The sequence below is a fragment of the Schistocerca gregaria genome, chromosome 3 (genome assembly GCF_023897955.1).
Source record: "Schistocerca gregaria isolate iqSchGreg1 chromosome 3, iqSchGreg1.2, whole genome shotgun sequence".
Taxonomy (NCBI): Eukaryota; Metazoa; Arthropoda; class Insecta; order Orthoptera; family Acrididae; genus Schistocerca; species Schistocerca gregaria.
Genome location: NC_064922.1, coordinates 893859227 through 893872791, shown reverse-complemented (window position 1 = coordinate 893872791; position 13565 = coordinate 893859227). Strand labels below are relative to the sequence as shown.

The following is a 13565-nucleotide window of genomic DNA, read 5'->3' as shown; positions in this document are numbered from 1 at the left end:
TCATCAGCACTGGGTTCGGAGGGTAGCATTAACAATTAAACATGATGGACAACATATCGAGCCATTCCTGTGATTGTTGGTGGTCTCTCGGGACTGTGTAACTTCAGCGTAATGTCTCTTCGGCACATAACACACCTGCTGCCGAGCGTCCCATCGGTGCCACATGTAATTGGTTATAAACAGAGAATGAATAACGCTATGTTTAAAATAACAACGGCATTGTTTTTCTAGTGAAATTCTCTATCTGTGTGATGTTTCACATGATCATATTCCCATTTGAAGTTTTTGAGTTGAATCCAAAATGGCGGCTTTCAAGATGGCCGCCATGTTGTGTAGGGACTCTGTTTCCTTGTTTGCTACTCCATTTGAATGTTTGAGAGTGTTTCTGGACTTTTGGACCACCCTGTACTCTCTTTGCGATTGGAATTATTATATTCTCCTTGAAGTCTGAGGATATTTCAGCTGTCTAATAAATTTTGCTCACGAGGTGGTAGAGTTTTACCATAGCTGGCTCTCACAAGGCTATCAGTAGTTCTAATGGAATGTTGTCTACTCCCGGGGCCTTGTTTCGACATATGATGAAGCATGTTGAGCCGCGTTACGTTACTTAACTGCATTTTTAGAAATACTGAGGGTGACCAATGCGAAAACAACAGAATATTTTATAAGAAGCTTAAAAACGTTGTCTGGAGATGAAGTTTACAAAGAACCTGATACCAATTCTTGATTCAACATATTTCTTAATGAAATTTCTAACGCATTCTCCAACCCACCCAATAAAAAAGTCAAGAGGGATGATCTTTGAAAATTTCAAAAAATCGATTTATTTGCTCAAAATATTCTCTGTGATGACTACTTTATTGAAGTGTTCATCAAAAGTTCGCCAGAAATTCCGTTATATGTTGAGGTGACGGGCACCTTGGGAGATGAATATGCGTACATACAGATGGTTGTAGTATCGTCTACACAAGGTATAAAAGGGCAGTGCATTGGGGGAGCTGTCATTTGTACTCGGGTGATTACTGTGAGAAGATGTCGGACGAGATTACGACCGCACAGCGGGAATTAAGAGACTTTGAACGCGTATGGTACTTGGAAACAGAACTCCGTGCGAACACACCTTGGAATGCCTAATGGTACCGACCGGCCGTCGTGTCATCCTCAGCCCATAGGTGTCACTGGATGCGGATATGAAGGAGCATGTGGTCAGCATACCATTCTCCCGGCCGCGCGTCACTTTACGAGACCGGAGCCGCTAATTCTCAATCAAGTAGCTCCTCAGTTTGCCTCAGAAGGGCTGAGTGCAACCCGCTTGCCAATAGCGCTCGGCAGACTGGATGGTAACCCAGCCAAGTGCTAGCCCAGCCCGACAGCGCTTAACTTCGGTGATCTGACGGGAACCGGTGTTACCACTGCGGCAAGGCTGTTGGCAGCTAGAGATAAACGTATGGGATATGCTACTTCGGTAGTCCATGTTCCGAAATCCACAGCGTCAAGAGTATGTCGAGAATATCAAATTTCAGGCGTTACCACTGACAAATCAGTGGCCGGCGGCCTTCACTTAAAGAACGAGAACAGCGGCGTTTTGCGTAGCGTTGTCGGCGCTAACAAACAAGCAACACTAGACGAAATAACCGGAGAAATGGATGTGGCACCTACGACGAACGTATACCTTTGGACAGTATTAATGGTGGTATGGCAGCAGATGACCGACGCGATTGCCTTTGCTAACAACTTGACGTCGCTTGCGGCTCTTCTCCTGCGCTCATAACCGTATCGGTTGGACTCCACACGAGTAGCAAACCGTGGCCTGGTTAGATGAGTCGCGATTCCAGTTGGTAAATAACTGATGGTAGGGTTCGAGTGTGGCAGAGAGCCCACGAAGCCATGGATCCAAGATGTCAGCAAGGCACTGTGCAAGATGCTGGTGGCTCGACAATGATGTGCACTGCGTTTGCATGGGCTGGACGTATGAGTGAAACGATATGGTTATGGTCGGCTACTTAGAGGACATTGGCAGTCGTTCATGGACTTTATATTCTAAAACGAAGACGGAAATTTTATGGTTGACAGTGCGCTATGTCACCGACTCTTCATGATTTTTTGGAGAAAATTCTGGACAATTCCAGTGAATGATCTGGCCACCCAGAAAGCCAGACATGAATCCCATCGAACATTTATGGAGCATACTCGAGAGAACAGTTCGTACACGATACCCTGAACAGGCAACGCTATCCCAATTACGGACAGCTATAGAGCCAGAGTGGCTCAATATTTTTGCAGAGGGCTTTCAACGGCATTTAGAGCACAACGCCGAGAAAAGGGACGTCCGACACGATATTATTTGGTGTATAGTTACAAGGCGAGTAGTGAAAAAGTGTCACCGAAAAAACATTCACAGCAGGAAAATATTGTCGGCCTGTAATTTCAACGACGGTGCAATAGGCATTAGTAATATTGTGAATGTGTTAGAATTTGAGATCGGACCAGCCTGTTATAACTTCTGCACAAAAGCGGACGAAAAGAGTATCGAGCGAGCAGAGCAGCTGATGACAGAATCTGCCAAAGAAGTCCGCAGACCACCGTCGCCATGAAGAAGATGGAGGACCTACTTTTGTATCTGGAAGGATAGATGTATGGTCCAGGGATCACAGACTAGAAGTTTGTCTAACCTACGTAAAAATGTTATGTTATTCAAAAACTTTAAACTCGGTTTTCTCGAAAACGTATTTTTATTGGCGAGAAACATAACTTACGGTTTTTCATCGGAATTTGATGCCGGCATTCTAAACTGAATTGTGTAACAGCGTAAATACACGTTTTGCCAAGTCTTCAAAAGTCCATTTTCGGTGCATGCATTCATCTTGATTAAAATTTGTTTCTGCGCTTCATCATTTTGGTAGAACTCTTTTATTTTTCAATTATCTTACACTATGTGTACAAAAGTATCCGGACACCTAGCTGAAAATGACTTACAAGCTCGTGGCGCCCTCCATCGGAAATGCTGGAATTCAGTATGGTGTTGGCCCACCCTTACCCTTGCGACAGCTTCCAGTCTCTCAAACATACGTTCAACCAGGTGCTACGGTTTCTTGGAGAATGGCAGCCCATACTTCGCGGAGTGCTGCACTGCGGAAAGGTGTTCTACACTATTCAGGTCAGGATCCTGTGCAGGTCAGCCCATTACACGGGTGTTATTGTCGTGTAACCACTCCACAACCGGCCGTGCATTTTTACCAGGTGCTCGATCGTGTGGAAGGATGCAATAGCCATCCCCGAATTGCTCTTCGATAATGGTCAGCAAGAAGAAGCTTAAAACATCGATGTAGGCCTTGCTGTGATAGAGCGGCGCAAAAAACATGAAAAACACGACCACACCATAACACCACTGCCTCCGAATTTTACTGTTATCACTACACACGCTGGTAGATGACGTTTACCGGGCGTTCGCCGTACCCACATCATGCCATCGGACCATGCCATCGTCACTCCACACAACTTTTTTCCACTATTCAATCGTCCAATGTTTACGCTCCTTACACCAAGCGAAGCGTCGTTTGGCATTTACCGGCGTGATGTGTGGCTTATGAGCAGCCGCTCGACCATGAAATCCAAATTTTTTCGCCCACGCCTCACTGTCATAGTACTTGCAGTAGATTCTGATGCAGTTTGGAATTCCTGTGTGATGGTCTGGATAGATGTCTGCCTATTACACATTACGACCCTCTTCAACTGTCGGTAGTCTCTGTCAGTCGACAGACGAGGTCGGCCTGTACGCTTTTGTGCTGTACGTATCCCTTCACGTTTTCACTTCACTATCACATCGGAAACGGTGGACCTAGGGACGTTTAGGCGTGTGGAAATCTCACGTACAGACGTATCATACAAGTGACAACCAATCACCTGACCACATCCGAAGTCCGTGACTTTTGCGAAGCGTCCAATTCTGCTCTCTCACGATGTCTAATGACTACTGAGGTCGCTGATATGGAGTAACTGACAGCACGTGGCACCAAATGCACGTATTATGAAAAACGTATGTTTTGCGGGTGTCCGGATACTTTTGATCACATAGCGTATGTATTCTGGCAGAAAATGTACTGAAAACGACTTATACGAAAGTACTTTGTTGCAGGTCGAATAGGAGGACTTTGGATATTCCCCCCGAAGACCAATGCTCCGGCTGCAGGGAGGTCTCTCCACCTTTTGCAGCAGTTACAAGGAGCGTACGATGTGTACACAAAAAAGATTTCTTAAAGACAAAAGTGTAAGGAACAAAACTATAATATCAAATTTAGCATTACGTTTTATTTTACTTGAAAAATCACGAAATTCACTTATTTTTCAGGCGACCAAAGAGGGATACACCCTTATTGTAATTCTAGGACGTCTTCAAAGAAATGTTGGATCGCTACATGTATCAAACTAGCTTCAGAATGAAAAAAGGAAAATTGACAATATAGCCATAACATGCAAGTGTGGCAAAGCACTTTCATATTATAAACGTTATTGTGAATTTATAAGAACAGGAAGCTAGGGAACATTCACACCTTGTCAGAAATTGACAGCTCATGGAATACGGTTGAAAGAGATGCAGAGAAAGAAGCTATAGAAGGTGAGACCTCTTTTATTTAAAAGAATGGGATCATTATATAAAAATTCTTAAAGACGGATAAGAAATCTGGTTTAGGAAGACTACAAGAGAAAACAAACCAATACTCTGATGAAGCACCCAGAGGAAATTCAATGTTATGAAAATTTCCCACACGTACCCATCCGCCCACAGCACGAAAAATAATTATAACTTCAAAAATTAAGAATTTATATTCAGTTGATGTTATCTCCAATAAGGCGATTAACCGTGGTGACCCTGTATTTTGTAATGTTCTTAGTGACACGGATAAAACATAATTAATTCATTGTATTTTCCAGGCAAGTTCGAATATGCCATTGTTAGTCCTCTAAGAAATATGGCTACCAAAATGATAACTACCGGCAAATTTCAACCATCTACATCTACAAATTGGTGCATGGCGAAAGGTACGTACCACTGCTAGTCATCTCTTTTCTTGTTCAACTTGGAAACAGGGGTCGTGGTGTTAAGGGGAGGGGGTTGCGGAGAGAGCGACTGTCTATAGGCCTCCTAACGAGCTCGAACGTCTCTTATCTCCGTGGTCGTTACGCGAAATGTTTGTTGGCGACAGTAGAATCGTTATGCAGTTAGCTTCAAATGCCGGTTCTGTAAATTCTCTCAGTAGCGTTCCTAGAAAAGAATTTCGCCTTCCTACCTTCCCATTTGAGTTCCCGAAGCATCTCCGTAATGCCTGCGCGTTGATCGAATTTATCGGTTATAAATCTAGCGCGCGCCTTTGAATATCTTCGATGTCTTCCCTTGGTCAGACCTGGTCGGGATCCCAAACACTCGGGCATTTCTCAAGAACAGCTGGCACTAGTGAGCTGCACGAGGAACCATACTTTCCAAAAATTCTCACAATAAATCGAAGTTTACAATTTACCTTCCCTATTACAAACCTCATACGCTCGATGCATTTCATATCATTTTCGCCGCTGCGCCTAAATATTTAATCGATGTGACTGTGCCAGGCAGCACACTAATAATGATGTCTTCGGACTTTAGGAGATTGCTTTTCCTACTCATGTGCAATAACTTGCAGTTTTCTGTGTTTAGAGCTAGCTGTCATTCATCAGACTAACTAGAATTTTTTTTAAAGTCATCTTGTTTCTCCCTACAATCATTAAACAACGACATATTCCCGTACATCGTAGCATCTTCAGCAATTAGCTGCCGATTGCTGGTCACTCTGCTCGTCAGATCATTTACGCGTATAGAGGCTAATCACACATCCCTAGGACATTCCTAACGATACCCTTGTGTCTGATGAACACGCACCTTCGAGTATAACGTACTGGATCCTATCACTTAAGAAGTTTTCGAGCGAGTCACATATATGGGAACTTATTCCGTATGCCAGTAACGTTAAATGTCTTCAGTGAGGCACCGTGTCAAATGCTTTTTGGAAATTTAGGAATATGAAATTTTCTTGTTCCCCTACATCCATTGTTCGCACGATTTCATGTGAGAAAAGGGAAAGCTGCATTTCGCACTAGCGATGCTTTCTAATACCGCACTGATTCTACAATTTTCCAGATGTTTTGAAAAAATTACGTAGCCAACGATTGTTACTCACCTATGTAGTAGAGGAACACTAAGTCATTCACAGTTTGGATTTCAAGAGCGTTACTCTACTGAGACAGTTATTCTACTTTCGCTAAGTACATTATAAAATGACCATTAAACAAAATGTCGTTGCTTAGGGTTTTCTGTGACATATCGAATGTATTTGATTGAATCAGTCACAATATTCTACTAGATAAACTAAGTTTTCAGAGGATAAATTGCTCACCACAAGCCTGGTCTAGTTTAGTTTCTTTAATGTATACAGAGATGCCACATCATCGCAAAAAAAAAAAAATTAATGTTCAAATGTGTGTGAAATCTTATGGGACTTAACTGCTAAGGTCATCAGTCTGTAAGCTTACACACTAAATTATCCTGAGGACAAACACACACACCCATGCCCGAGGGAGGACTCGAACCTCCGCCGGGATGAGCGACACAGTCCATGACTGCAGCGCCTGAGACCGCTCGGATAATCCTGCGCAGCGATCGTAGGTCCTCTTTGCAACGTATATATGTACGATATTACTGTCGATCTGCGTAAAGAGGCGTAAACAAATAAAATAGTAATTAATGTCTGTGTACATTATTTTTTCAAAACATCTGGAAAATTATATAATCAGCAAGGTCTTCGAAAGCATCGCTAGTGCGAAATGCAGCTTGCCATTTCCTCACATGAAATCCCGCGAACAATGGGTGAAGGGCAACAAGCAAATTCCATATTCCTAGAGTTTAGAAAAGCCTTTGACACGGTGCCTCACTGCAGACTTTTAACGTTACGAGCATACGGAATAAGTTCCAAGATATGTGAGTGGCTCGAAGACTTCTTAAGTAATAGGATCCAGTACGTTATACTCGGAGGTGCACTAAGGTGTCGTCAGGAGTGCCCTATGGAAGTGGGAAGTGTGATTAGCCTCATGTGCGTGAATGATCTGACGGCTGTGCACAGAATGGTAAGATTTAAATTTAGAAATGAAAATACGCCTCATTCAGTTTTTACGGTAAAAAATAGCTGACCTCTTGTTAAAGAAGGGAACCAACAAGTAAACAGTACACAGTCATACGTTCCACGCTATTCCGTAAACAGATTGATGAATAAGTAAATAAGTTTAAATAAACACGAAAAATATAGTAATACACCTGCCAAGACATTTAAGTTTAGCCTTTTTGCGATAAGAGTAATCGACAACTGGGGGTACATAAATACGTAAATTATAATATTTCGCTTATTTTGTAAGTAGGCTGTTTAGGTTTTTTTATTGGTAACGCCGCCACCACGTAGCGCTCTGTATAAAAATTACTGGCTGTGCCGTGTGCAGTCTGTGGCTGGTTTGCATTGTTGTCTGCCATTGTAGTGTTGGGCAGCGGCAGCTGGATGCTAACAGCCCGTAGCGTTGCGCAGTTGGAGGTGAGCCGCCAGCAGTGGTGGACGTGGGGAGAGAGATGGAGGAGTTTTGAAATTTGTAATAATTGGTGTCATAAACTGATATATATATATATATATATATATATATATATATATATATATATATATATATATTATGACTATTAAGGTAAATACATTGTTTGTTCTCTATTAAAACCTTTCATTTGCTAACTGTGCCTCAGTAGTTAGTGACTTCCGTAGTTTGAATCTTTTATTTGGTTGGCAGTAGTGGCGCTCGCTGTATTGCAGTAGCTTGAGTAACGAAGATTTTTGTGAGGTAAGTGATTTGTGAAACGTATAGGTTAATGTTAGTCAGGGCCATTCTTTCGTAGGGATTTTTGGAAGTCAGATTGCGTTGCACTAAAAATATTGTGTGTCAGTTTAAGCACAGTCTTGTATAATTGTTCAAACGGGACGTTTCAATTTCTATTCACATATATCCTATACATGCTATAATATGCTTGGGGTTAAGTCCTGAGATGGGCAAAAACTATTATTGCACAAAAGTAAGTAATTAGAATCATGTGTGGTATTCCCACACATACACTGAGGTGACAAAAGTTGTAGGACACCTGCTAATAAGTGCAGCAACTCAACGTGGCATGAACTGAACAAGTCGTTGAAAATCCCCTGCAGAAATATTGAAACATGCTGCCTCTGTAACCGTCCACAACTGCGAAAGTGTTGCTGCTGCAGTATTTTGCACACAGAACTGACCGCTGGATTACGTCCAATAAATGTGCAGTGGGATTCATGTCGAGCAATCTAGAAGGTCAAATTATAAGCTCGAACTGTCAGGAATGTTCTTCAAACCAATGGGGAACATTTGTGGCACGGTGCGTTGTCATATATAGCCTCGGGCATGGATGTGTGTGATGTCCTTAGGTTAGTTAGGTTTAAGTAGTTCTACGTTCAAGGGGCTGATGACCTCAGAAGTTTAGTCCCATAGTTCTCAGATCCATTTGAACCATTTCTCATATATAACATGAACTCCAAGAACGGCTGCAAATGGTCTCCAAGTAGCCAAATATAGCAATTTCCAGTCAGTGGTGGGTTCAGGTGGACCAAAGGAGCTATTTAATTCCATGTAAATGCAGCCCACAGCATTACGGAGCCACCATCGGGTTTCACAGTGCCTTGTTGACAACTTGCGTCCATGGCTTCGCAGTATCTGCGCTGCACTCGTACCCAACCATCAGCTCTTATCAAGTGAAATCGGGACTCATCCGACCGGCCACGATTTTCCAATCGTCTAGGGTCCAAGCGATGTGGTCACGAGTCCAAGAGAGGCGCTGCAGGGGGCGTTATGCTGTTAGCAAGTGCACTCACGTCGGTCGTCTGCTGCCGCGGCCCATTAACGCCAGATTTCGCCGTAATGCCCTAACGGAAACGCTCGTAGTACGCCACACATTGATCTTTGTCGTTATTTTACGTAGTGTTGTTCGTCTGTTGGCACTGACGACTCTACGCAAATATCGCTGCTCTCGGTCGTCAAGTGAATGTCGTCGAGCACTGCGTCATCCGTGGTGAGACGTTGTTGCCTGAAACCTGGTATTATCAGCACACCCTTGACATTGTGGATCGGGGAATACTGAATTTCCTAATGTTTTCTGAAATGATATGTCGCATGCGGCTAGCTCTACCTACCATTCCGAGTTCAAACTCTCGTAATTCAGGTCGTGCGGCCGTAATTGTGGGGTCCTGACCACTCGTCTCGTATAGGGTGCATAAACGATACTGGTTCTAACAATGTTGTACAAAAATTAAAGCAAATCACAATAATAGATTTTATTACAATAAAGAAGATAGACAATGCTTAACTTTGAATTTACAATTGTGTCGCAAGCAATGGGCGACATGCAAACTGTCGAAGTCCTTTGTATACAAGGTAAGCAATTGGTATGCATCACACGTCACTGCTATCGTAGTGCTCTATAAAAGAGCGAAACATAGGGACATAAAACTTACAGCCAAAATTCCCCAGGGAACGAAATGTGTGGTAGACAGTGGAAGTTTTATTGAGGTACAGGTTGGAATTCTGGGATGGAAATAGTCAATTAAAAACCTGTAAATGGCCACAAATGAACACGTATAAACACACATTTTTGGCCCCTTCAATCTTTTGTACTACTGGTATGTTGCACACCAAAGCGTTTATTGTGAATGCGATTTATGGAAGATTGTATTTATTTCTTAAATTAATGACGTTTTTTTGAGAAAAGTAGATTATCTCAAAGAAAATATGCGTGGAAAATACAGTTGCCATTTCTTGCAAACAGTAGATGCACATAAAAGTGAACTGGGGGAATCCATCAGCCTAAGTTTCTGGGAGTCTTTCGGCAGGAAACATTGCCGACTGCAAGCGAATATGTGATTTGCGGAATATCTTCTCAGATATGTGATTGACACAAAAAATGTTTCACCGATACGATCGAATACTGAACGGTGAATGGTTAACAGAAAATGATGTGTGCCAAGAAGTGCCCTTTAATGTTCTCAATATAAACAGACGGATTGTGGGTCTGCAGAAAAATATTGTCATTGGATGATGCTAAAGAAGTGAACAACTAAGAGAGCACTTGAGGAGAGTTCCCAGGACAGGGAAAGGCGGATGTCTTTGAACGTTGCCGGACATAAAAATATACGAGGGTTATTTGGAAAGTAAGGTGCGATGGCGTGCGGAATGGAAACCACAGTGAAAATCCAGTAAAGCTTTGCACAGATGTGTTAGGTAGTGTCTCTAGTATGTCCGTCGATTGCGTCACGTCTCTCTTTTGAGTTCTGAGAGCACAGTGAGCATCTAGAAAGTAATGTCTCACGCTAAGTACGAGAGCCTGATGTCACTTGGCCCATCTACATCTACACACATACTCCGCAATCCACCATACGGTGCGTGGCGGAGGGTACCTCGTACCACAACTAGCACCTTCTCTCCCTGTTCCACTCCCAAATAGAACGAGGGAAAATGACTGTCTATATGTCTCCGAACGAACCCTAATCTCTCTTATCGTATCTTTGTGGTCTTTCCGCGAAATATAACCTAACTGTCATACAAATTCTTATCAGCTCTCTGAAGGGGCAACGAAGATGCTCTTGCAGCGTTTTCGATGGGAAGCGTTTTATCACCCACAATACAGCCCGTAATCGACACTCCCTGAGTTTCATCTCTGCTCACATGAACCGCTAGCTATGAAGACAACGTTCTGGCACAGACGACGAGCTTTATACGAGGGCAGAGAATTGGCAGGAAGTAAAGGCGGCTTGCATCTATGACGAGGGTATTGGAAAGTTAATACAATGCTACGACAAATGTCTAAATTGGAGCGGCGACTATGTAGAGAAGTAGCTGGAAGGTGTAGCTAACTGTTGCAAATAAAACATATTTGATTTTCACAGGGTTTTCCATTTTGCGATCTTACTTTCCGAATAAGCCTCGTACAAGGAAACAAGTGAGGGAAACCGACATACTGATTAGTTCTAAATTCTAGAGTTTATCACATCTTAAAAATTTCATGAAGCAGATCAAACAGAACAAACTCGATAAATCAGCGATAACAAAAGCGAAGGAAGATTTCTGTACGCAGAACGTCCTACACAGTTCGTCTTTTCGTGGCGACTTCCTCTGATCCATCTCGCTGGGAAAGGATAGCTTTAACTAGACTATATAGGGCACCGTTTTTCCAGCCATCGTCATCTTTTAAACGGCGATCCTGCACCATGGCGAACCACTGAATGTGCGATAGCTTCTTACCAAAAGTTTTTAATCTCTTGGGCTTTCATATGCGTTTGTCATCAGAGTAACCCGAGGTTTCACTGGAGGCTGCAGAACGCGTTTTACCCTTTACTACCGAGCAGGTGGCGCAGTGGTTAGCGCACTGGACTCGCGTTCGGGAGGACGACGGTTCAATCCCGTGTCCGGCCATCCTGATTTAGGTTTTCTTTGATTTCCCTAAACCTCTCCAGGCAAATGCCGGGATGGTTCCTTTGAAAGGGCACGGCCGACTTCGTTCCCCATCCTTACCTAATCCGATGAGTCCGATGACCTCGCTGTTTAGTCTCTTCCCCCAAACAACCCACCCAACCCACCCTTTACTAGCTCTAGAAACATGGCGAAGGAGGTTTCATTTTCTACCATGGACACAGTCTATCCTAGAAATTCTCAACTAAAGACTTCTTTAAAAACAATATAATTTTACCCACTTTGTATGTGACGACTGACTCCAAGAACCTTGGAATACTTTTCATACTAAAAAGTTCATTTTAAGTATTGATCTGGCAGCTAACGATCTCAGCTAAATAAAGGAAAGATTTAAGTTTATTTTTTAGGATTTAAGGAAATTATAGAGCGTTACTTGATATGTCTCCTGTGTTGCTCAAAAAAAGGAGACAGGTTATTGGTTAACTATAAAGTTTTGTCTGTTTTTGACATTATAACGTTTCACGACATGGTCACAACATTTTTCGGCCTGAAATGGTCATCGTCAGCTGCTACAGTAAGCGAAAATAAGCCCGTAACACCTATCAAAAGAGTATTTTTACTGGGGTACTTGTAAGTGGCACACGGGTGCCGCCGCAAAAACGTAGAAGCCCAACGGTTCCTAGCAGCTCTGCTCTGACGAGTGGGCTACCAGTGCGATCAGGACGGCCAAGGGCACGGGCTACGTCGTTCGCTACACGGAGAAGACTCAACCGCGGCCCGCACTGAGCTTGTCAGCGCAGCCAACGAGTGAGGAATGGTGCTGATACGCGACCACACATCTCCGAGCGCTTGGCTTCGACGCTCGCCCACCAGACACCGATGGGTGACTTAGGCGCAGCGCGGCAGGGGGCCCTCACAGCCTAAACTGCAGCACACCGCGCTGCGGCGCTGTCACGGACTGATCTCTTATGACGAACATATGGCTTGACACGGTATCCGCTCGCATGATACCAACTTCTAACCTAATCTTGTATGACCTGTCGCAGTCAGCAAGAATCTGCTACTGCTCTTACTACCCGACGTAGCTATCCCAGAGGATTTTTCCCTTGGCTCTTGCCTTGCCACTTCTTTCCCGTGGCGTTTGCCTTCACACTTTTTTCCCCCTGTGCTTCAAACTGCTACCCTTCGTTCAACATTCGACCTAATCTATCTCCATATGAGAGCGTATTAATGGTTAACCTTAACCAGAGGTACACAAGCATCGCAGTACCCACATCCCGTTAGATATCACTGTAGTGAAAACTAACCCTTATGCAGAGATGACGGTAGACCTTTTGTGTTGGCCATCATGCCGGTGTGGGCGTGCTGGGGCCCCTTCTCTTTAAGAAAGAAAACTTGTAAGTGAAGTGATGTGGAATTAAAGTACACGTGGATTTGTTGAAAAATGTTTATGTATTCTCAAGTTAACCAGTAACAGGAATTACTTAGATACATCCAAGAGTACTTTTCGTTCTAAATTCTTTGCACTAGATTCACTCGTCCTCTATAAGGCAAATATTTATTTAAATATTTCAAATTTGCACTGCGATTTTAAAACATGTACATTTTTCCGTCTATATCTCACAACTTTTATTTCAAAATTATCCGTTTCGGTCTTGTCACTCGTGTACAGATGATACATCGTAGTTACAGACTAACCTGCCGTAAAAGAACTATCATTTCACTATCTTAAAAATGTCCAATTTGGTAGAAACAATGACAGCTGATAACTGTCTTGTGACGAAAATGGCCAGCTCTGATAAGATTTCCAAATGTTATTCGCAAAATCTAAAAGAGAATGTAGGTCGTTAGGTAAGTTATAATAAACGGAATAAAGACCAGACGACATTCTGGTATTGGTTCTGATACCCTGCATGTACTTTGTTCTTAGGGTTCTTCATCAGGTAGTCCGAACGACAAACGGACATTTCAGAGATGCGCTCTTATGATCGTAACAGGTTGGTCCAGCCCATACGAAAGAG

At 43.1% G+C, this 13565-nt stretch overlaps 1 pseudogene; it reads right to left on the bottom strand.

Annotated features, from left to right (window-relative positions):
* Window positions 1–1313: 1313 nt before the first annotated feature.
* LOC126356712 (5S ribosomal RNA) lies at window positions 1314–1431 on the bottom strand (annotated as a pseudogene).
* Between the last annotated feature and the right edge of the window lie 12134 nt (window positions 1432–13565).